General features: G+C 38.7%; 1 long non-coding RNA gene across 1 annotated transcript in view; it reads left to right on the forward strand.

Moving 5' to 3' along the window:
* Positions 1 to 4,940: 4,940 nt before the first annotated feature.
* Positions 4,941 to 23,443, forward strand: part of LOC124723025 — a 42,840-nt gene continuing 24,337 nt past the window's right edge. Inside the window, exons 1-2 of the long non-coding RNA XR_007006481.1 lie at positions 4,941 to 5,274; positions 10,102 to 10,161. This is a non-coding gene — a long non-coding RNA (uncharacterized LOC124723025). The remainder of the gene's footprint in view (positions 5,275 to 10,101; positions 10,162 to 23,443) is intronic.

Below are 23,443 nucleotides of genomic sequence, written 5' to 3' on the forward strand. Positions count from 1 at the left end.
TGAAATATGCTTCTATAGCCTTACATTTGTCCTCTAACCACCCCTGCTTATCAGTTTTGCACTTCCTGTCAGTTTTATTTTTTAAACATTTCTATTCCTTTTCGCCTACTTCATTTGCTACATTTTTAAATTTTCTCCTCTCATCAGTTAAATTCAATACCTCTTGTGTTATCCAAGGGTTTCTTCTAGGCCTTGTCTTTTTCCTATTTGATCCTCTGCTGCTTTTACTATTTCATCTCTTAAAATATGTTTAAACCATGATTTATCTGAAACCAAGTTTTTAATGGTTGCTGGAAATTTATTGAAAATTTTTGGACCAAGGTACGTTATTTTAGGTTTTTATGTAGATTGTTCTTATTCCTAGTACTGATACTATGTATTGAGCTATTGGTTGGAAATAAAAATATATTACTCGTAACAAATTTCACTAAGGAATAAATATACTGAGAAGCAGTGCTTAGAATATAAAGTTCCTTGAACAGGTTTCAACATGGTGATTCTTATTACACACATTTGCATGCTAAAAACTTTTGCTCAGTTTGATGAGTTACTCCAGAATATGATCCTGTATGACATAACAGAGTGAAAGTAAGCAATGTATGTAAGTTTCTTTTATCTGACATCATTCTCGTTGCAAGTAGAGACATGTTTAGGAACTTCAGCAATTCTGTGGTATGCCCTTCCCAGCTGAATTTATTGCCAAATTGTAATCACAGAAATTTAACGATGTCAACCTCTTCGATCTGCATGTCTTCAAATGTTATACACATGCTGGAAGGAAATTTCTTACAGGTTCTGAACTGCATATAGTGGCTCTTTTCAATGTTATGTCAAACCCGTCTCCGGCCATCCTGATTTAGGTTTTCCGTGATTTACCTAAATCGTTTCAGGCAAATGCCAGGATGGTTCCTTTGGAAGGGCACAGTCGGTTTCCTTCCCTGTCCTTCCCTAATCCGAGTTTGTGCTCCATCTCTAATGACCTCGCTGTCGATGGAACGTTAAACACTTATCTCCTCCTCCTCCAAAGTTTAATGAAAGTGAATTAGCTCTAAACCATTTATTAACATCACTGAAAATTTGATTAGCAATCATTTCTAAATCTGTACTTGACTTGCTACTTGTTGCAATGTTCATATCATCTACAAAGAAAACAAACTTAGCAGCTAGCAGTGTAACAGACAAGAGGTAATTAATGTATACAAGAAAAAGCAATGGATCCAAGATGGAATCTTGAGGAACACCACATGTAATTAATTCCCAATCAGATGAAGACTGCTTACTGCACTGGTATTTCGCAATGACACCCTTTGTTTCCTGTTAGATAAGACTCAGTCCATTTTGCAGCACTGCCAGTGACACCATAATATTCGAATTTACTTAAGAGAGTGCTGATATTCACACAGTCAAAGGATTTTGACAGGTCTAAGAGAATACCAGTAGCCCAAAATCTGTTATCTAATGACTTAAGCACATTCTCTCTGTATGTGTAAATAGCTTTCTCTATATAAGAACCCTTAAAAGACCCAAGCTGTGACTTGAACAATATATTATTTTTAGTCAGATGCTTAAGGAGAAAGTTGAGTTCAACTTTTCAAATATTTTTAAAAAAGCTGGCAAAAGTGAAATTGTTCAATAGTTTGATGGTATCTCTTTATCCTCTTTCTTGTAAAGAGGCTTAACTTCAGCATATTTTAACCAATCTGGAAATGTTCTACTGATAAGAGGTTGATCACACAAGTAACTAAAGATAGAACTCAACTCACATGAGCACTCTTTGATTAACTTTGCTATGTTATCATACTCACCAGAATATTTAGATTTTAGAGATTTTGTGATAGATGCTACTTGTTTTGGAGATGTGAGTGTCATTTTCATTTTACTGAAGTTATTTTTGAAGACTGGTCTCAGATATTTCATTGCACTGTTCACTGAACCTAATAACCGCAAACTATCAGTAACAGAAACAAAGTATTTGTTTAAGAGGTTTGCAACACTACATGAACTTGTTACCGATGTCTCATTTATTTTTAGAGCTATCTGGCCCCACCTGTCTCTGTCTTCGCTATATCCCATACAGCTTTTGTTTTGTTGCCTGATGTAATTATCTTTTTCTGATAATAAAGCTGCTTTGATTTCTGGATTACTTGCTTCACTATTTTGTTGTATCCTTTGTAATGCATTACAATGCTAACATCAGAGCTGTTCCTAGATAACAGACACAGTCTCCATTTTGTCCCACATCATATCTTTATTCCTTGTGTAATCCTTAGTTTATTTTTAGACTTCTGTTTGATTTGGATTACCTTTAGGGGAAAACAGTGTTCAAAAGAGGAAGTAACTTTATTAACGAATGTTTCGATTTTTCATTTGTGTCAGAAGTATTGTAAATATCTATTCAATTCATGTCTTTGAGCAGTCTCCTAAAATTCTCAATTTTTGACTGATTTATTACCCTCCTATACTCAGATTTAATACATTTTTTATCCTGAAAAGTTTCATCCTGTAACACAAGATGATGCATGCCATGGACAGATAGACCAATTGCTACTGGTTTTGTGATATGCCTTTTTCTTAGGTGTGTCTACAAAGATATTATCAATAGCAGTCTCAGAGCATTTTAATTGTAAAGCTCACAGTAGTAATTAAATTGAATGACAGTTTTAATGACTGCAATAACTGTTCAGTGGCACAGCTTTTCAATAAATCCACATTAAAATCACCAGCAAGCACTATTTCCTTGTTTTTTAGTGTCAGGTGGGACAACAGCGCTTCCGATTTTTGTATGAAGAGGTTACAGGTTCCTGAAGGTACTCTGTGTGTACTTACTATAACAAACGACCTATTATGAAATACTACTTCTGCTGCACAAGAGTCTAAGTGCTGGTCTGGGCAAAATTTGTTGCTATCAATATTCTTGAAATCAAAACAGTTTCTGACGAATGTGGCAACTCCTCCTTTCTCCATATTTTCTCTATTGAAATAAGCAGCTAATCGAATCCTGTAAAATTTAATGTATCTATACCAGTGGTCACATTATGATCACAGAGGCAGATTATATCAACTGGTTTGCCCAACTCTAATTATTCAACATAAATAAACAACTCATTAAGCATACCCATTAGTCCTCGGATATTCTGGTGCAATAAGGATAACTGATTTTGTGTACTGGCTGAATGACAGCTGGATGAACGTAATTTTTCTGTCAATTTACGAATATCTTTAGTTTCAACCAGAGGCTGTCTGCATGAATTGTGTACACTAAAATTTGCTTTCTGGCTGCCTGTTTTATCAATATAAATGTCATTTTCAGCCTGTCTATGAACATCTTTTGTTTCTGCCCTCCTTACGCTAGAAGAACTGCCGTTCTGTCTCTTGTAACCACAGATACTTTATGACTTGTGCTTGTGTCCTCCCTTAAGTTTTTTGCTATTAGCCCAGACAGTTTTCCCTTTCCTGTTGACATGAAGACCATTCCTAGTATAGTCCCACTTACTGATAGAGTCCACAGGAGCCACACCATTATGAGGCCCCCAACCGGATCCAAGCAGCCTTTCCACCTCTAAATCAACTCTCCTAACAGAAGAGTTTAAATGAGGCAGGTCAAGACACCTCAGACAGTTACAAGCTCAACACCAGTATGTCTCGTTGCTGAAGTTATCTTTACCTGGTCACCCTCAATTGAATAATTAGGGTCCTTGTTTATGTGTTGCCTGCCTCACCCACTATTACCACGGTTTCTTCCTCTGTGAAATGTTTGCAAAGTGAACCTCTATCCTCTACTACCTAACCCAGACTTGTACTAGGTTAAAAAAAACTTGCGACCTGATAATCTGACCCTAGTTCATCCTGCAACAGATGGCCAACACCTCTACCATGTGAACTACCTAACAACAAACTTTCTTCTTCTTCACAATTTTTCTGGGGTCTTACTCTTCGAACACTATTCGAAAATTTGTTGTGTCTTGTCTGTTCCTACATGTACTCGTGGCTCATCCGTTTCCAAATGTGACAACAGATCAAACCTGTTTTCCACATTCACAGTAACACTGTCTGAGAAAGTCCTATTCCAATTTCTTCTATAACCTGTCATCACTTCCCACATTTCTTTTCCCTTCTCCCCCCTTAACCTTTACAGATATTGTTTTGCTTTATCTAGTTACGCCTGAAGGGCAGAAATCTTCTCCTGCTGTTCTATTATCTTCCTCTCTCTACAGAAAATCCTACACAACCAATAAGCCTTGTTTATTTCCACAATTCCCACACCGCTACAGTCGCCCACATGAAAGAAACTGCAACAGCTCTCACACCACACCCCGGAACTAACAGTCCTATGGCAAGTCAAGCACTACTCACTTGTGGCAAACAAATTTAGATTTAGTCTAACAAGAATAACTTCCTAGACTACTCAGTTAATATATTAAATTTCTTAGAAAGCTTAGGTCTAAAGTTCCGATACTAATTCAAAACTTCTAGAGAAATAAAAATGATTAAACCTGCATCGTTAATGTGACGAAACTAAAGTAAACAAAGAGCTGACTCTACGTTATACGAACTTTTCACATATTTCGGAACTTTTCACTTCGGCCACTTACTAGAGAACCAAATGGATAGCTTGCAAGAATACACTAACAACACAAATTGTACTTTATTGAAATAATTACGTAATTTAGAGTATACGATAACATAAACAAATCCTAGTAAAAAATTCGCGCCTATGAAATGTTTTCTTTCTCCGGAAAATACGCAAAAAATGTGAAATCTTCAATTGATAGCCAACAATAGGTATTAATGTACTTATTTATGATATAATATTTCCTTAATTAATTGTTATTACTCAATTAAACACTTATCTCTACGACAGCACTTAATGCACACCACTCGGCAACCAAAGAGGCTTTTTTCTCTCGCTAGTACTATCCGTCGGCAGTTGTAGATACTCCTGGGGTGATGGTGTCCGAAAGAACATGTAGTTATAAATTTCGATGGCTTTAAACATTTCGTACTGCCTGTCGGCCGTTCTTTGTACCTGTAAGATACTTTCACAGTAAAGTTGACTTGTACAATTCAAAAGGGTGGATGTGGTGCAAGTTTTTAGTGCCGCTAGGAGTTGACTTAATGTAATCTTGTCCCACAGAACTTCATGTATGAAGATCTTTGAATAGCTTCAATATTTGTTGTATATTGTGTGGTAGCTGTAGTGACTAGTGAAGGAAAATGGGCGTCTGCTATTCGTGTTTTAAAGGTTCTGCGTCGGACTATGAGACTCCTGATATGGTAATTATGTAGAAATGATTTAACTAGACAGGTGATTGGGTCCTTAGCTTAGAAAAAATTCGTGGTTCATTAATGTCATTTCGTAAGAGGACATTTGATAATAATATACCTGCGCAGTGACGTTCCTGGAACCATATTGAACCATTATCCATTTGGGAAATGATACTCCACTCGTGTAATACGTCTATTCAAAGAAAATCTTAAAGGCACTTCAAAGTATCTTCCTTTGAAATGTGTAAATGAGATCAACATGTCGCAATGGTGTCTTAGTTCTAAATCTCACTGTGTATTCATAACTGTACCATGCAATAACATTTCTTTCGAAAGAAAACTATGACTTTTGTCCTGCAATTTATGATGTTAAGTATTGGTCAGCTGTATTATGACTGGCTTCTAGAAACTGATGCATACTTGCTGCCGTGGCCTGGTCTGCTTTCACTGTTAATAAAAAGGGTTGTGTGATATTGTCTCACTCTATAAATTTTTTGTGATGATAAATTGACTCGTAGTGCAGCCCGAAATCTCCGTTCCTTTTATTTCAAATGTTTTTGTTATGTGGCTTTAATATATTATACTATGGCGTCTCTGAAAGTATACATACGCAGTATGACAACAGAGGTATTACAAATGTTTGTTGTGACAATGCCACTGATTGATCTCGTGGACAAGTGGTGATGACGGTAAGATACTACATTCTCATGCTGGAAAAGTGGGATTGAGAGCCCAATATGTTCATCAGTACATGTGAATGCCAGTATTATTTTTCTGCCAACAGCTTTGCCTTGTTGGTACATAATCCTGACATTGCCAGAGCTTAGTGCCTTTAATCCAAGTTATGCCTTGCGGGCTGTTAAAATTCCATCTTTTTCTATGGACTGACAGTGCGAAAGAAGTGTGCTAAAAACTTCTGTGTAGTTTCAAAGGTAGGAGATTAGGTACTGGCACGGAGGCTGCGAGGGTGCACCGTGAATGGTGCTTGGATAGCTCACTTTGTCGAACCTTTCTGTGAAAGGCAAAGATTCCAAGTTAAAGTCCCACTCTAGCACACAGTTTTAATCTGCTAGGAAGTTTCATATTGGTGCACTCTCTACTATATAGAGAGAATTCATTCTGGAAACTGCATGGTTCCTTTGAAAGGAATGTAGTCAGTTTCATCCAAATTTCTTGTTGAATATGAGCTTGAGCTCACCCGATAATGCTTTGTATGGGCAAGGGGAGTACGACTGCCTCATATGGTAAAACTACTGATGTCCCAGATACTACTGCACTCGTGCTTCACAGTATGTTTATTGCCACTACATCCTGCCCTGCGAGTGTAGACCAGTCAACAATTACAGCTCAGCTTGTACACTTCTGGTGCGTGACGCTTGTTGGTGTGTTTAGGGGAACCCAGGAAGTCTCTTAGTTTGCTGATATAATAGAATTATTGATTACCCCTCAGTGGAGAATCTAGCCGACTCATTAACACCTCATATGTAAGCTACAGTAAGCAGGCAGTTTGCTGTTTAAGTTCCTCCTGGTTGTTATTGACTTGTTCTCTTGCTGGTGTAGCTTTCTTCGTAACTAATTATATCCATTTGCCCTGAAAGTGGTTCATGGCTTCCAAAGGTAAACTTTAAACTTGGCAGTATCACTGATTTGATGTGCTCTCGTGATTTTCTGAATTAGAGTTCTGGAGTGGATGGTGATTAGACATGGTCCCAGGAATTCGGCCATGCTTGGTAGCTTCCTGAACATTGTGCCCAAAAAAATGTAATGACTTTTTTTGACATGTTATCCTTCTGTTTCTCCTCGCAGTTGTACCACTGTTTATAACAGCAACACAGAATCTGAGGATAACTGCACAGTAAGTTACGTCAGAGCTCACAGTAACAGCCCAACACATTAACACAAACACACTTTGGCAGCTGCACACAGGCAGTCTCTATGCTGCCGGATGACTAGTAGTATGTTCATGCTCCTCAATCTGGTATGACAACAGATTCATTTATGTAGACACAGGAACCTTGATATTAGATCACGAATCTTTCATAATCTTGTCAATTTTTTTCAAAGAAAATTTTTGCCTTTAACTGGTCATATTTCAGGATTAACTTCTCTACATGGATACTATAGTCACAACTAGTTTCAAGGCAGTAGCCTAACCGACAAGTGCTCCTGTTATGGGCTGAAGCTTGAAGAGACAGTGAACAATGTATACCTAAGTGTACATTATGTACTACAGAACGAGGTGGTGCATTGGTTAAGACACTGGCCTCTGATTTGGGAGGATGGAAGCTCATGCTCAGTCCAGCCATTGTGATTTAGGTTTCCTTTGGTTTTGCTAAATCGCTTCAGGCAAAGTCTTGTGTGGTTCCTTTAACACTTGTCGTGTTCTTCTTTCATTGAAAACACATGTAGATTCATATGTTTCTTTCTATGATTTTTGTTCTCCGTGTATTAAGCTGACAGATTGTATATCGTTGTAAAAATGATCCTTAGATGAATAAATTACTAATACTGAAGACATAGAATTAACTCCAATTTAGCATAATGATACAAAGTTGTGAAAAAATGATTAAATGAAAGCACTTGGGACATAATAGTACCTTATCAGACACAAACAGCCCAGAAAATATAAAGTTAAAGTTGCAATTACACTTTGAATGCACAAAATTGACAATAGGAAACACACGAACCAACTCCAGTAGAGTACACATAGCACTAAATGCTTGTTAAAAATTTAAAAAGTAATCAAAGGAATGAGGTATCCCTTACCTATAGAGTAATACTGAGTCAAGGGAATATACAAAGAATAAAAGGTGCAACATGGAAATGTTGATTTACGTGAAGTAGTCTCCCAATGAGAGGTACCAAGTGGCAATCAGCTAATTAGCAAGTGACACAGAACCACATAAAATATCCACTGATCCCTCACCATGTCTAATATTTAAGAGAAATAATGACTTGTTTAGGTGTAAAGGAGACAACTTAACTAAAGGCAGAAGCGCCGCATCGTCAACAGATACACACACAAAAGGTAAGAGCGCACACGTGTGTGCTCTTACAGCGCCATTCTGAAAGCTGGCAAAGTAAAGCTCCATACCTTCTGTATGTGTATATGTTGATGACGCAGTGCTTCTGCCTGTAGGTGAGTTGTCTCCTTTATTCCTAAATAATTCATTATTCTCAATCAGAACTTTCTGTAAATTAAGAAGATAATTGAAACTGATACTAATTATAATTAAAAAAAAAAAGAAACAGAAAATATTAAATCTCATTGACCAAAAGACATTCAAAAGAAATACTGAAGCTCTGATGTTTCCTCCTACTCTGTATTTCCTGCTGTTCTGCAGAAAAATTTCTGTTATTGTAATGTGTAAAAGGTGGTGGGTAGGAATTGCTAACTCACATCTGTATATCAATAAGAATAATAAAAAGAACTTACAAATGTTCAGCATGTAGCCATATTTACAAATTAATTTGAGATATGAATTTAAAGTGACATGCTCCACATTATTACACTTCATCATGCAACTGATCCATGGAACATGTAATGAACTACCTAACTAAACAACTTCAAGTGCATATGATGCCAAAATATATAATAACTGTATGTCTGGCAAATAGAATTTCCCATGTTGTTGACGTAACTTTAAACTTATTTGTGTTTTATGGGCTCTTTGCAGTTGTTAGTCCTATATGATGATATAAATCCATTAATTTAATTATTTTTGGATTACTTTCTATATTTATACTAAACTGAGATTTTTATGTGTAGGAGCACTTTATATTGAGGCTTGAACCTTGATACTAGTTCTGAGTAAACAAAGTAGTAAAGTGAAGCTGTGAAAGAGCATTTTCTTGAAGGATCATGAATCGATGGCACTGGACTATTCTATGATTTGCGATTTACTGATTTGCAATGCATACTTGTCATAATAAAACAGAGAACTTGCTATAATCCACACAGCATAATGGGAAAAGATTGGAAAAATGGTGATGGAATAATTTTATGGGTGGGTATCAGCAACTTCATTAAAACAAAGGAAACATCCTGCTTGTTGCTGGGCAGGCCATACTGATGGGAAGCATTCAGCCTACAGTTCCTTTATTTCCATATATATGTAGATAGTTCTGTGTGGATTATTTCTTTTATTAAAGTTCTTCCCTAGAATGGCTTTATATCCCTTCCTCTGACACTATTTCATTGATATATTCAGTCTGTAGTGCTATGGACCTTTCATGTCTATATTCATGCGTACTACAATATAATTGTACTAAATTTTGATGCAGTCGGTAGTTCAGTATTTTGAAGATACTTGGATCTTAGAAGAGCCATTAAAATTTCTCCTTTTTTATATATTCTGATTTGAACTGTATAAGTGTGTTTCTCATGAACTCCACAGAATTTTGATTCTCTCCACCTAATTCTCATACACCATCCTTTCTGTTTTGGTAATGTATTTTATGTTAAAATATGTTGTACACAGGTCACTTACAAACATATAATTAATGAACGCAAATTACAAAACATATTAGTTCATGCTAAATCTTTGCCTCACATTAGGTAGAAATTGGTGAATCTTTCAGTCCGTAAGCTGTGTGCTCCTACTTTGCCTTTATGTTTTTAGATGTGGTATTTCAACTTTTTCTTTCCTTTCTTGCTATCAGTATTCATTGTATGTCGCTAAATAAGAATCCAGTGGGTGTAGCTCCTCAGTAAAAATAGTGCCCTTATGGATGTCGTTTGGAAGACTTGAATTGCAGAGGGATCTGTCTTTAAGTGTTACATCTGAGAACTTAAGTACTAACTGTAGTCTTGTTTTTACTCGCTGCTTGTTACAGAATGTATCCTGCAACATAGACTGTCAGTCTTTGAAGAATTATTGAAAATTTTGTTGGCTGGTGAGTTTGTCTACCTGGAGACCCGTAGTAACCTTTTTTAACACCTGCAATTATAGAATTTAATTTTGTCCCCAATGATGAAGACAAAATTTGTTTCTCATGTTTTTGCTGTGTGATACTGAGGTAGCTACCAAAAGCTAGTCATATGAAAGCATATGGAAAAGTAGGTATTTGATTATGATTTCTCTTAATCATGTGCATGATAATACATTATGTTTTGAAATGTGCTGTGTGAAAACTGATTCTCTGAAGTTACAGTTGCCCATTGTTGTATGGCTGTATGTTAGCAGTTTGCATGAGTATCTAATAGAGGAGAAACAGGAAAATGTGCTTCACTGCCATGATTAACGCGAGTATTTATTTTGTTTCTGAAGAGGTTCACTAACATTATTCTGATGGAGGTTGTAAGCCTTAGGTTTTCTTTGACCTAATTGGTTATAGACAGACATACAGTTTTAGTGATATCTACACTATGGTATAACAATTAATATGTAATGAAAATAACTAATGACTAGGTGGTTGCCCAGCACTAACAGTTAACAAAATTTATTCTTGGCTGTGGAAGAAGATTTAATCACCATGATTTGGCAAAAATACGGTAATTGTGATTGCATACCATTTATAATCACCAGACTGTGGGCAGCTGTTACGTGCAAAGATTTGAATGTGTCTGATGGTCTGTATATATTCACCAGTCCGTTGTATGAAATACACTGAAGTGCCAAAGAAACTGGTAGAGGCATGCATATTCAAATACAGAAAGATGTAAACAGGCAGAATATGGCGCTGCAGTCGGCAACGCCTATGTAAGACAAGAAGTGTCCGCCACAGTTGTTAGATCAGCTATGGCTGGCACAATGGCAGATCATGAAGATTTGAGCGAGTTTGAATGTGGTGTTATAGGCGGCGCACAAGCGATGGGACACAGCATCTCTACGGTAGCGATGAGGTGGGGATTTCGCCATACGACCATTTCATGAGTGTACTGTGGATATCAGGAATCCGGTAAAACACCAAATCTCTGACATTACTGCGGCCAGAAAAAGATCCTGCAAGAATAGAACCAACTACAACTGAAGATAATCATTCAACGTGACAGAAGTGCAACCGTTCCACAAATTGCAGTGGATTTCAATACTGGGCCATCAGCAAGTGTCAGCCTGTGAACCATTCTACAAAACATCATCGATATGGGCTTTCGGAGCTGAAGGTCCACTCATGTACCCTTGATGACTGCATGACACAAAGCTTTACGCCTTGCCTGGGCCCGTCAACACAAACATTGAACTGTTGACAGGAAACGTGGCCTGGTTGGAAAAGTCTCATTTCAAATTGTATAGAGCGGATGGATGTGTACGGATATGAACCCTACATGTCTGCAGGAGGCTGTTCAGGCTGGTGGAGGCTTTATAATGGTGTGCGGCATGTGGAGTTGAAGTAATATGGGATCCTGGATATGTCTAGATATGACTCTGACAGGTGACACATATGTAAGTATCATGTCTGATCACCTGCATCCATTCACACCCCACACACACAGAATTGCTACAGAGTGGCTCCAGGAAAACTCTTCCAAGTTTAAACTGTTTCGCTGCCCACCAAACTCTACAGATATGAACACTGTTGAGCATATCTGGGATGCCTTGCAACGTGCACTTCAGAAGAGATCTCCACCCCCTGGTACTCTTATGGATGTATGGAGAGCCCTGCAGGATTCATGGTGTCAGTTCCCTCCAGCACTATTTCAGACATTAGTAGAGTCCATGCCACCTCGTGTTGCGGCACTTCTGCGTGCTCGCGGGGGCCCCTACACAATATTAGGCAGGTGTACCAGTTTCTATGGCTCTTCAGTGTAGATACAGTTACCATATCATAAATAATAAATGAATGGTGCTCAGTTTGTTGAGAGAAAGAAAAGCTACCCAGACGTTTGCTGGAACCTACCCACTAATTTGTCTGTGACAACAGTTCCATATTTCTTAAATTTTATATTTGAGCAGTTGACATTATTGTTATGGAAAAACCATTATTTATGTTTCTGATTAAAAATGAGCTTGATTTTAACAGTTCTTCTATAGAGGGTTGTGTGAGATTAGGGTGCAATACCTTCTTTCCTGAACCACATTTACGTGTTGTTAGTCAACTGGGTATTTCTCATTGGAACTATCCCATATCTTATGTCAAGAGAAGCCCATAGTATCTCAGATTTATGTTTTGTCCCTTACACTGTTTTTTGCACCCAAGTTTCTCATTTCATTTCAGCTTCCTCTTTGTTTTTGGCTTACTACTATCCACAGCACAGCCCAGCCAGGGGTACCCATGGGAAATGTTCCTCTGCCAAAGTTTTTATGGCTGATATGGAGGAAAACTTCCTAGCCTTCCACTGCACCAAACCTTTTGTCTGGTTCAGGTTCATTGATGATATCCTCATGATATGCACCAGGGCCAAGACACAATATCCTCATTCCTCCACAAATACTTTCTCTCCCCTCTGCTTCACTTAATCCTCCTCATCCCTAAGTGCCACCGTCTTTGACATTGAACTTCACCTCTCTGATGGCTCCATTTGCAGCTATGTCTGTATTAAACCCTCAAAACCACGAACAGTACGAATTTTGGCAATTATAACCCCTTCCATAGTGTACAATATTCGGTATTTACTTTTATTAGTGTCGTTTGGACTTGATACATTGAGGTAGCAGTTTTCATACGTTTTATTAGGAAAAGGGATACTGACAGTGAATTCTAACCTCACTTCTGTACGTTTGACTAGCGCAACCTGCGAGCGTTAACAGTTAAGCAAATGTAAAATACGTGGTAAATTAGTGTTACACAGCTCGTTTTGTATTATCTCGTAATAGGGGAGAGAGTGTGGCAGATATGATATGCGAGTTGGGATGGAAGTCATTAAAGCAAAGACGTTTTTCGGCACGGCGAGATCTATTTACGAAATTTCAGTCACCAACTTTCTCTTCCGAATGCGAAAATATTTTGTTGAGCCCAACCTACATAGGTAGGAATGATCATCAAAATAAAATAATAGAAATCAGAGCTCGAACAGAAAGGTTTAGGTGTTCGTTTTTCCCGTGTGCTGTTCGGGAGTGGAATGGTAGAGAGATAGTATGATTGTGGTTCGATGAACCCTCTGCCAAGCACGTAAATGTGAATTGCAGAGTAATCATGTAGATGTAGACTACAGTATCTGAGTAAATCAGTGTTTGGAAAAATTTAAAAATACTACAGATAACGGCCCGTTGAGAATTGCGTCTCCAGAGAAATATTTTGTAAGTTTAGGTTTCATTCAGAGAAGTGTGGGGTTTCAACTTGCCTAAAAACAGTAGGCCTAGCGAATATTTTAATTATTTTTTCTGCCAGACTTACGGTAAATGATGTTTTGCCTGGAATAAGCACGGAAATTAGTGCATGGAATGATAAATCTTGGATTAAAATGTATAAGTTTACTTAGTTACCCTTATTTTAAGGTTCTTTAACTGTTAATAAGTGTTACAACATTCAAAATCTAAAAATTTTCATTAATTCCCAATGGGAATCTTCCTGGGCCAAAGAAATATTTCCGGCAATATTCCCATTTTATAAGTTCCCTCCCACTGTGAATGTACCTGGCACACATCATTTACTGTAAGCCCATCAGCTCCTATAAAGTAGAGTTAGTATTTGTGCTTTACATTCTGAATTCTTATTCTTAGCTAAAGGTTTTATTTTGTACCTGCATCTGTCAGTGTACAGTACTCAGTATTTATGTTTATTAGTGTCATTTAGACACTATACATCGAAGGTAGCAGTTTTTACAGTTTTATTAGGTAATTTAAGCGTGCACATAAATGTTTGTTTACATTGAAATACGAGGGATAATCAGCAGGTGTAGCTTATCGTAGGTTACTGTTGAATTCTTTAATAATATTCACTAGATAGCCCCTAGCAGGAAAATAAGCACTAGAACTAGCTTCTACCATACATTTTTATTGTTTTTCATTGTTGAGTGTAGCTGTTAACCTTGTGTGGCAGTAGGTTTCCTTAAGTTTCTTACATTAAATCACTTATTACCTAAATGGATAGGGACTGTGTCTATTGTGTGTGGATGCAGGAGGAGTTGGCCACAGTCCAAACGCAGCTGGAAGCTTTATTGGCCACAGTCAACAGGCTCCATAGTGCCACCTTGAGGTGCGGTGGGGATCGGGTGCCTGGGGCAGCCTCTGCTGTACTAGATGTGCAGGGGGGGGATGCCACAGCTCTCTGTCACTGAGCCGACCTCAGGTGTGACTGAGCTGGCTGTCCCACTCTAACCTCAATGTGGGTGGCGGACTGTGTCGAGGCCTCGAACCTCAAAGTGAAAGCTGCATGGGGGACGCAGGCTACTGCCAAATCCCACACCCTTTGCTAATAGATTCAGTGTGCTATCTGATTGTGGGGCGGGGGAGGGGGGGGGGAGATGAGCCGGATCAGAATGCACCTTCTGCCAGGATAGTGGCTGCTCCATCAGCAAGGTCCGAACAGGCACATGGGGATAGGGGTTTGTTAGTCATTGGGAGCTCCAATGTTAGGCGGGTCATGGAGCCCCTCAGGATCATAACAGCTAGGACAGGCAAGTAGTCGAATGTTCACTCAGTGTGTTTCCAGGGAGGGGGGGGGTGTCCTCGTCCGGGATGTGGAAGGGGCTCTTCTGGTGGCTATCGAGCATGCAGCCAGCTGCAGATTGTTGCACATGTCGGCACCAATGATGCCACTCGTCAGGGTTCCGAGGAAATCCTTGGGTCCTTTCGACGGCTGGCTAAATTGGTGAAGGCGGCCTCCATCTCTCGAGGAGTGGAAGTCAAGCTGACGATTTGCAGCATTGTATCCAGGGTGTCGAGTGGAGAATCTAAACCAGAGGCTACGTCGACTCTGTGACGAAAATGGTTGTAGATTCCTCAACCTACGCTATGGGATGGAAGGTTGTAGGATGCCCCTCGATAGATCGTGGGTGCACTACACACAGGAAGCAGCCTACATGGGTAGCACAGTACTTGTGGCATGCACATAGGGGTTTTTTAGATTCGGTTCCTGCCCACAGGAAACAAACTGTTGGCCTGAAAAATTACCAGTTCATGACACTGATGTGGGTATACCAACTGTAAACATTGTTAGTTCGTCTAAACAGGTCATTCCAACAGATTTAAATGTATTAAATCTCATGTTAGTAAATTGTCGAAGTGTCTGTAGCAAGATCTCTGAGTTACTGTCCAAAATAAACAATAGTAATGCCAATATTGTATCAGGTACTAAATGCTGGTCGAAACCAGATATAAATAGCAGTGAAATTTCCAACTCGGATTGGTCATTGTTTAGGAAGGATAAGACTGATGCTATGGGAGGTGGTGTGTTCATTGCAGTTAAAAGCTGTTTAAACACAGTTGAGATTGATACTGGGTCGGACTGTAAAATAGTCTGGATAAAGCTGTCAATCAGCCAAGGAGTGATCATTGTATTAGGATGTTTTTATAGACCACTAGCATCAAGAACAAATGTTGCAGAATGTTTCACGGAAAGTCTTGAGTACATAGGAAATAAATATCCATCTTATCCATTAGTTATAGGTGGAGACTTCAGTCTGGCATCCATTGACATGGGAGAATTACACGTTTGTCACAGGAAGCAGATGCAAAAACTCGTGTGAAGTTATTCTAGGAGCACTCTCAACATAAACCTTGAGTAATTGGTTAGAAAACCAACACGAGATGGGAACATATTAGATATCTTGGTGACAAACACACCTGATCTTTTTGAGGAAGTTAATCTAGAAGAAGGTATTAGTGACCATAATGTACACTAAACAGATTAAGAAGGATGTAGGTTGCAGTAGGTACTGGGAGATGAAGAAGCTTGCGCAGGCTAATGTAGCATGGAGAGCTGCATCAAACTAGCCGCTGGACTGAAGACGACAACAACAACAACAACAACAACAACAACGTCGATGTGGCTTCTATGGCAGTGGAAGTTGCAAAAAAACCAAAGAAACAGCATAGAGTTTTCTTGTTTGGGAAAACAAACAAAAGTGTCGTTAATGAATATCTTCATAGTCAGCTCCAAGCATTCACCATGGGATACAAAGATGCTGATCATCTTTGGTTGGAATTTAAAGGTATTGTCCACCACATGTTGGAGAAATATATGCCTAGCAAAAATATAGGAGAGTGAAAGGATCCAGCTTGGTTCAACAAACATATTAGGAAGTTGCTGAGAAAGCAGAGAATTTTGCACAGTCATTTTAAACGTAGTCACTGCCCCACTCACAAAATTATGCAAAATGAAAGCAGCTGTCAAAAGGTCAGTGAGAGATTCTTTTCACAAATTTGAAAGCAATGTTGTATCTGCAGATTTAAAAAAAAGCAAAATATTTCGATCATACGTAAAAACTATGAACGCTACAAAAATTCAGTACCTTCCCTTTTAACAGTACAGGTAATGTAACGGATGACGATAAACAGAAGGCCGAAATTATAAACCTAGCTTTCAAAAACTCATTAACGGTAGAGGACTGCAGCACCATTTCCCCTTTCAATTATTGAACAAACTCAAGGATGGCTGACATAGTGGTTAGTGTATTTGGGATTGTAATAGTTAAGATACTTAGATGCCAGCAAGGCATCTGGCCCAGACGCTATCCCCATAAGATTTTATGTTGACTATGCTACAAATATAGTACCATTCTTATCCATAATCTATCATTGATTCATTGGGACAGCGGAAAGTTCCACAGGACTGGAAGTAGGCCCAGGTCATAGCAGTCTATTAAAAGGGTATAAAATCAGATGCACCTAAATACTGGCCAATTTCACTGACATTGATTTGTTGTAGAATCATGGAAAATATTTTTTGTTCAGACATAATGACCTTTCTAGATTTTGAGAAGCTCATCTGCAGAAACCAGCACAGTTTTAGGAAACAGCAGTCATGCGAGACACAGCTGGCCCTCTTTGTGCATGATAAACAACAGGCACTAGATACTGGCTCTCAGGTTGATGCCATATTCCTCGACTTTCAAAAGGCATTCGACTCAGTTCTGCAATGTTGCTTACTCCAAAAAGTGCACTCTTACATGGGCTATCTGATGATATATGCGGTTGGATAGAAAGCTTTCTGATACACAGAGAGCAGTATGTCGTCCTGAATTGGAGACTTCAACAAAAACAAGCGTAACATCAGGTGTACCACAGGGCAGCGTAATAGGTCCGCTGCTTTTTATGATTTACATAAATGATCTGGTTGTTGGCATTGACAGTGGCATTAGACTGTTTGCCAATAATGCTGTCGTCTACAGGAAAGTAGTATCACACGAAAGTTGTGAACAAATCAATGAGGATTTGCAGAAAATTAATGCATGGTGTAATGACTGGCAGTTATCTCTCAATGTTAGTAAGTGTAATCTACTGTGTATAACAAAGTGAAAAACCCACTTAATGTAAGAGTACAAAATAAATGCCTAGTCTTTGGAAGTTATAACATCTGTCAAGCATCTGGGTGTGACTATTTGAAATGATCTCAAGTGGAACGATCAGATTAAACAAGTATTGGGTGAGGCGAACTCTAGATTGCGGTTTATTGGTAGAATACTGAAGGGATGCAGTCATTCAACAAAGGAAGTTGCTTACAATACTTTAGTTCATCCACTCTTAGAGTATTGTTTATTTGTGTGGGACCCTTACCATTTGGATCTGATTCAAGAGATTGACAGGTTCAAGGAAGAGTGGAAGGATTCGTGACTGGTACATTTAGCCATCGCATGAGTGTTACAGATCTCATAGAAAGTTTGAAGTGGGACACACTTGGAGATAGATGACCCGTTAAATGGAAGGGGCTGCTCACTAAATTCCAAAATCTGATCTTCGCCAGGGATGTAGAGCATATATTATTACCACCAACTTTCAGATTGCGCAGTGATCACCATTCAAAAATAAGTGAAATTAGAGCTCGTTCTGAGGCGATCAGACATTTTTCCCTCATGCGATCTGCGAGTGGAACAGAGAGGGAGAAATATGACTTTGGTGCAAATAGTGCCCTCCACTATACACTGCTTGCTGGCTAGTCGAGTATATATGTAGATGTAGATAAATAAAAAATTCTTCCATACAGCATGGCCACCCTTGTAAGGCATATCTGTAGTGACAAGAATTCCCTTGTCCTGTATGCCTACTGTTTCAGGAGTGCTATGACAGACAGGTAGTACCTCCGAACGAAACCTACCCCACAAACAGATATCCACTGCTATACCTTCATACTCTCCACCCCCCCCCCCCCCCCCCCCCCCCCCGGTCAAGAATCGGCTAGGAAGGAGTGCCTTTTTCGCCTCTCATAACCCAATACTGGCTTGGACTCGAACTGAACCAAATCCTTTGTCAGAGCTTTATCTGTCGTTACGCCCATGAATGATGTTCATCCTATGCAAGAGCTTTCCCACACCTATGAAAGTGGTATTGTCACCCATCCAACCTACACAAAATCCTGGTCTGCCCTGATGTCACTCTGAACTCCTTGCCATAGGGAAGGCACAGGCACAAGACCTGCTTGATTCACTCACCCAGCACTTCCTACTTCAGTCCTGCCGACAGTTTGTATACCATCAGTGGCAGGGCCACCTGTGAAAGCAGCCCTATCATATACTAACTTTGCTATGATCACAACACAGCCTTTTATGTTTCCATGATAATGGTGATCACCAAACTGTGACCAAGAATGAAGTTGACCACCCATTGGCACAACATTTGGATGAGCATAAGATGCTAGAGTTGTTTAGTGGCTCATTCACAATTCATGCCATTTGGATCCTTCCTTCCATCAGCCACTTCTCGGACTTAGAAAATTTCTGAAAAGTAGCGTCAGCCAAGGACTGGGGAACGTACTTTGAGAACCAGGGGCTCAAGAATGCTATATAAGTAATGAATCTGGTAAGAAGGTGTCACTCTTCGTGCAGCCGCACGAGCAACAGCATTGGACCATTCACACAGAAGATGCCACGATATTATAGGAGAAGGCGTGCGCACCTTAAAGTTTATAAAGCAATAGACAGTGTTGTTATTAATACTGAGAACTATGTAGGTGCACAAGTCATCCTGCATGGTCCATCAGTGTTCTGTGGTGGAGTTCTGAACTTTACTATTAGCAACACTGATATGTTGCAGCATGGTAACGGCTGGGTAACCGTAGCCCTCGTCCGTGGACCTAAAGTTGACAAAGTTCCAGGGCTAGAAAGTTTTAACAGCCGGGACGTCATCACTTATCGGACATTTCACATTGCAGAGGTCTACAAGAGAGATATGGGTAAATCATGTTACCTGTCGACCATGCCTTTTGTTCTCAGGACCAAGAATCATCGTAAAATAAATGAATCTGAATCTGTGTCAGTGTGGGTTAAAGGTGTTGAGAACTGTAAGAAAATTAAACTTGTTGGTGATCTCACTCATTATTATAGAAATTAAATAAAATCTTCCCTTTACCTTATCCTTACCAAAAAAATATATTAAACAAACAAAAATAATTAATTAGCCTATTGCATCAGCCACATGGGGGATATATATATATGTGGGTGTTATTCTTGCAACACATTCTTTGTTCCCGTAATACTCCTGGCCTCACTCTTCAGGAACCCGCTGTCTCTCACACTCTACGCGAAGTTTCACCCTTCCCCTCTTTTCACCCTTCCCCTCTTTTCACCCTTCCCCTCTTTTCACCCTTCCCCTCTTTTCACCCTTCCCCTTTTTTCACCCTTCCCCTCTTTTCACCCTTCCCCTCTTTTCACCCCCGTCCCAACCCATGCATCCATGTCACTTCATTGTACGCCACACCTCACCGGTTCCAGCACTTGTGTGTCACATGTTTAGCCCATGCACCTGCCACTTTTCCCTCTCACATTCCTAGCCAGTGCACTTGCTGCCTCCCTCCAAGCTGCTACATACCCATACCCAACCACTCTTCCTGCCTCTCTTCCTCTCCCCAACTCACCCGACACAACCCTCACTCCACTGTAATCCACCTGCCAAACTGCATTCTTGGCATTGTGCTAGATGGCACAGTGTAGGGCCTTAAAGGCGTGTGTGCACTTGCAAGCATACATGACCCAATGCTTGTGCTGTTTGGTGAGTTGTCTGCCTTACTCCTAAATCAGGATAGAAGAATGCTGTATGATCTGCACTCCTCCTGACTAAGTACATTAACATTGTCTTAGCACCTCTCATGGTATGATTTGGAGAGAAATCAATATACCTATTTTTAAAGGATGTTACAACATTACCAAGAAATATACTCAGTGATATAACTAAATAGGACCCAACATTTTGTTATATTACATATGAAAGAAATGTAAAACATGACTGCATTACATAACACTTATTAAAAAGTAAAACGTGGAAACACCTGTCAACACAGTATCCATCACAACAATTCTTGCAACTGATCACTTCTCTGAAGAGATCTGTTTCATTGTATCTGAAAGCAGTGAAAACAAGAATCAATTGCAGAAACATTCTTATACAGATATGGCGGTGTCTCTGTTAATAGATTAAAAAGCACTCAGCAATAGAGAAGGGTCTAGTATATGTGTAAGCTAACACATTAATTTACAGTATAGAGATGCTTTTCAACAAGAAATGAGTTCAACTCTGCTCTGAAAGCTGCTTCCTTCTTCATCTTCTTTATGTAAGGTGGCAGTATATTATAAAGGATGACACTAAAGTGGCTCACACATATTTGTGTGTGAGTTATGTTTAACTTTACATAGAGGGACCCACAGTTGTGTTAATAGCTATGGTAATAACTATTAGTTTTTAGATCTGCAGGATTAGCTCATCAATACACATTTGTATATTATAGAGAGGGTACGGTAAATACACAAAACTTTTTAAATAGGGACACGCAAGAGCCCTTGTAGAGCTATGTGACAAGATTAAAATATTCCTTTCATGCAGTGTAAAAAAACCCATTCAATTGACTGTATTTGTACCCTAAAGAACTATTCTGTATGTTAGAGAAACTATTCCGAAGTTAGAATGGACTTGAAGTTACCAAAATAAGCCATTTTAGCATATTCTGAGGAGAATACCTTAGAAATGATGCTCATGGTGTGATGGTGCACCTTTGATTTCTTCGTTGATTGTCCTTGGTGTCAATGTAGTGTGTTGTTACACTGGCTGAAAAATGGTTGTGGAAGTACAACACTGACTACTTTACTTTCACTGTTCACCCCCCCCCCCCCCACCCTGCAATATACATATTTAATATGGTAAGTGCACTATTGTTTTACTTTCGATAAGCCTCAGTACTAGTTTTCAGGCTAACATCCACGTACTGCTACAATAGTTTACTGTTGAATATCTATGAGCAGTAAAAACATAACCACATAATTCACTGTTATTTCAGAATAATCAGGTACAAATTGATCAGACATTGTCATTGTTTTAACACAGGGCCTAATTATGTCACTTGTTTCACAGTTAAGTTGAAGCATTGTTGTTCTAATGAACACTGGTTTCTCGTCTGAAACTCTGCTGTGGACTGACTGTCTCGGGACCAAAATTCGGGCCCTTATATATTATCACAATAATAGGTACTGAAACTACACATTGTTCGAAGTTTAATTTACAGAAATTACAGTTGAAACTTAACTCATTAAATTGACTGAATACATCGAAAAGTTGGTTCTTTAATACAAGAGTTAGGCCGAATTATTTGTTTAAATCATGAAATTAACAAATATTGTTACACAAACAATACTTTTGACAAAACTGTTAATTACTTTGGAATTAAGAGCCGGCTTTGCTACCATGTTTTCAAATAGAGCCAAATAGATTCTTAAAGAATACTATTAGTTGTTCCTCCAAATGTCTATTATTAGTACAGAATTTATATTTGTTGAAATGTCAACAATAGAATTTAAGTTACGAAACAATTACTGATTTCATCTGTAACAATAGATAACAACTAGGAATAGTCCAAATAAATTAGGAAATCAATTACATACATAAATCTAAGCACAAAATTAGATCTGGTGTTCTGTTCTTTGAAACTGAGGGCCAACCTTTCTCTTTTATGAAAATTCAGAGTATGCTCATGTATGTTAATGGTAATTAGTTAAAAGTGAAAAAATGAATTCTAAGGAGGCAGATGGCAAAACAAGAGGGGAAATAAAAATATCCCAGCTTGCTTCGTCACAAGGGCAAAACATGACGAACTGAGGTATTGGGAGAGTTTTGTTACATAGCCTTCCCAGTTTGTCTTAATTTTTATATGTTCCTAAAAGTTTTGTGCATCATACTTTCTAACTCATTACCACCCACTACCAATTGGAGATGTGACTTCAATTCATTTTTCCAAAGGGAATGTAATTTGTTATGGTCACATTAAAGGTCAGACTATTAGCATTGAACAGGCAATACAAGGACTTGAGGACTTCATTTATTGTTGTGGGAGGAGATTTCATAATGTTGCTCACTATTATGCTAGTGCCATCTTCAAATAACATGTTCTTAGTTGCTGTTTGAGGCCTGTGTGTAATTTATATAAATAGGAAACAGGAGGGTGCCTAACATACCATCCTGAGGTACACCTATTTAAACTTTGATTCAGATGCTAATCTGATTTTATGCATGGATTGAGCTGATGTGAGTTGCACAACCTATGATTTATTTTGTAAATTTGATTGAAACCATTTGTTTTCTCTCACTTTTTCCCGATTGCTTCTAATGTATCTAAAAGAATTTCATAACTAACAATACCAAAAGGTTTTAAAAGATCTAAATTAACTCCTTGCAACACTGTTGTTTTCTAGGTTTAATCTGGGGGAACACACCCTCAGTGAATGATAAATTAGCAATGTGAGCCAAGGGTTGATTAAATACAATTGGTGGTGGAGTATTTATTGCTGTCAGAAGTAGTTTACCTTGTAGTGAAATTGAATTAGGTAGTTCCCGTGAAATAGTATGGGTAGAGGTTATACCTGAAAATTGGACTAAACTATTAATCGGATCATTTAACAATCCCCCAACTCCAAAAATATAGTTGCTGAACAGTTCAAAGAAAACGTGAGTCTCATTTCAAATAGGTGCCCCACTCATACATTTATAGTCAGTGGCGACTTCAATCTACCCTCAATATGCTAGAAAAATTATACATTTAGAGCTGGTGGCAGGCATAAAACATAATCCGAAACTGTACTGAATGCTTTCTCAGAAAATTATTTTGAACAATTACTTCAAGAGCCCACTCGAAGCATAAATGGTTGCAAAAGTATACT

The sequence above is a fragment of the Schistocerca piceifrons genome, chromosome X, assembly GCF_021461385.2.
Source record: "Schistocerca piceifrons isolate TAMUIC-IGC-003096 chromosome X, iqSchPice1.1, whole genome shotgun sequence".
Taxonomy (NCBI): domain Eukaryota; kingdom Metazoa; phylum Arthropoda; class Insecta; order Orthoptera; family Acrididae; genus Schistocerca; species Schistocerca piceifrons.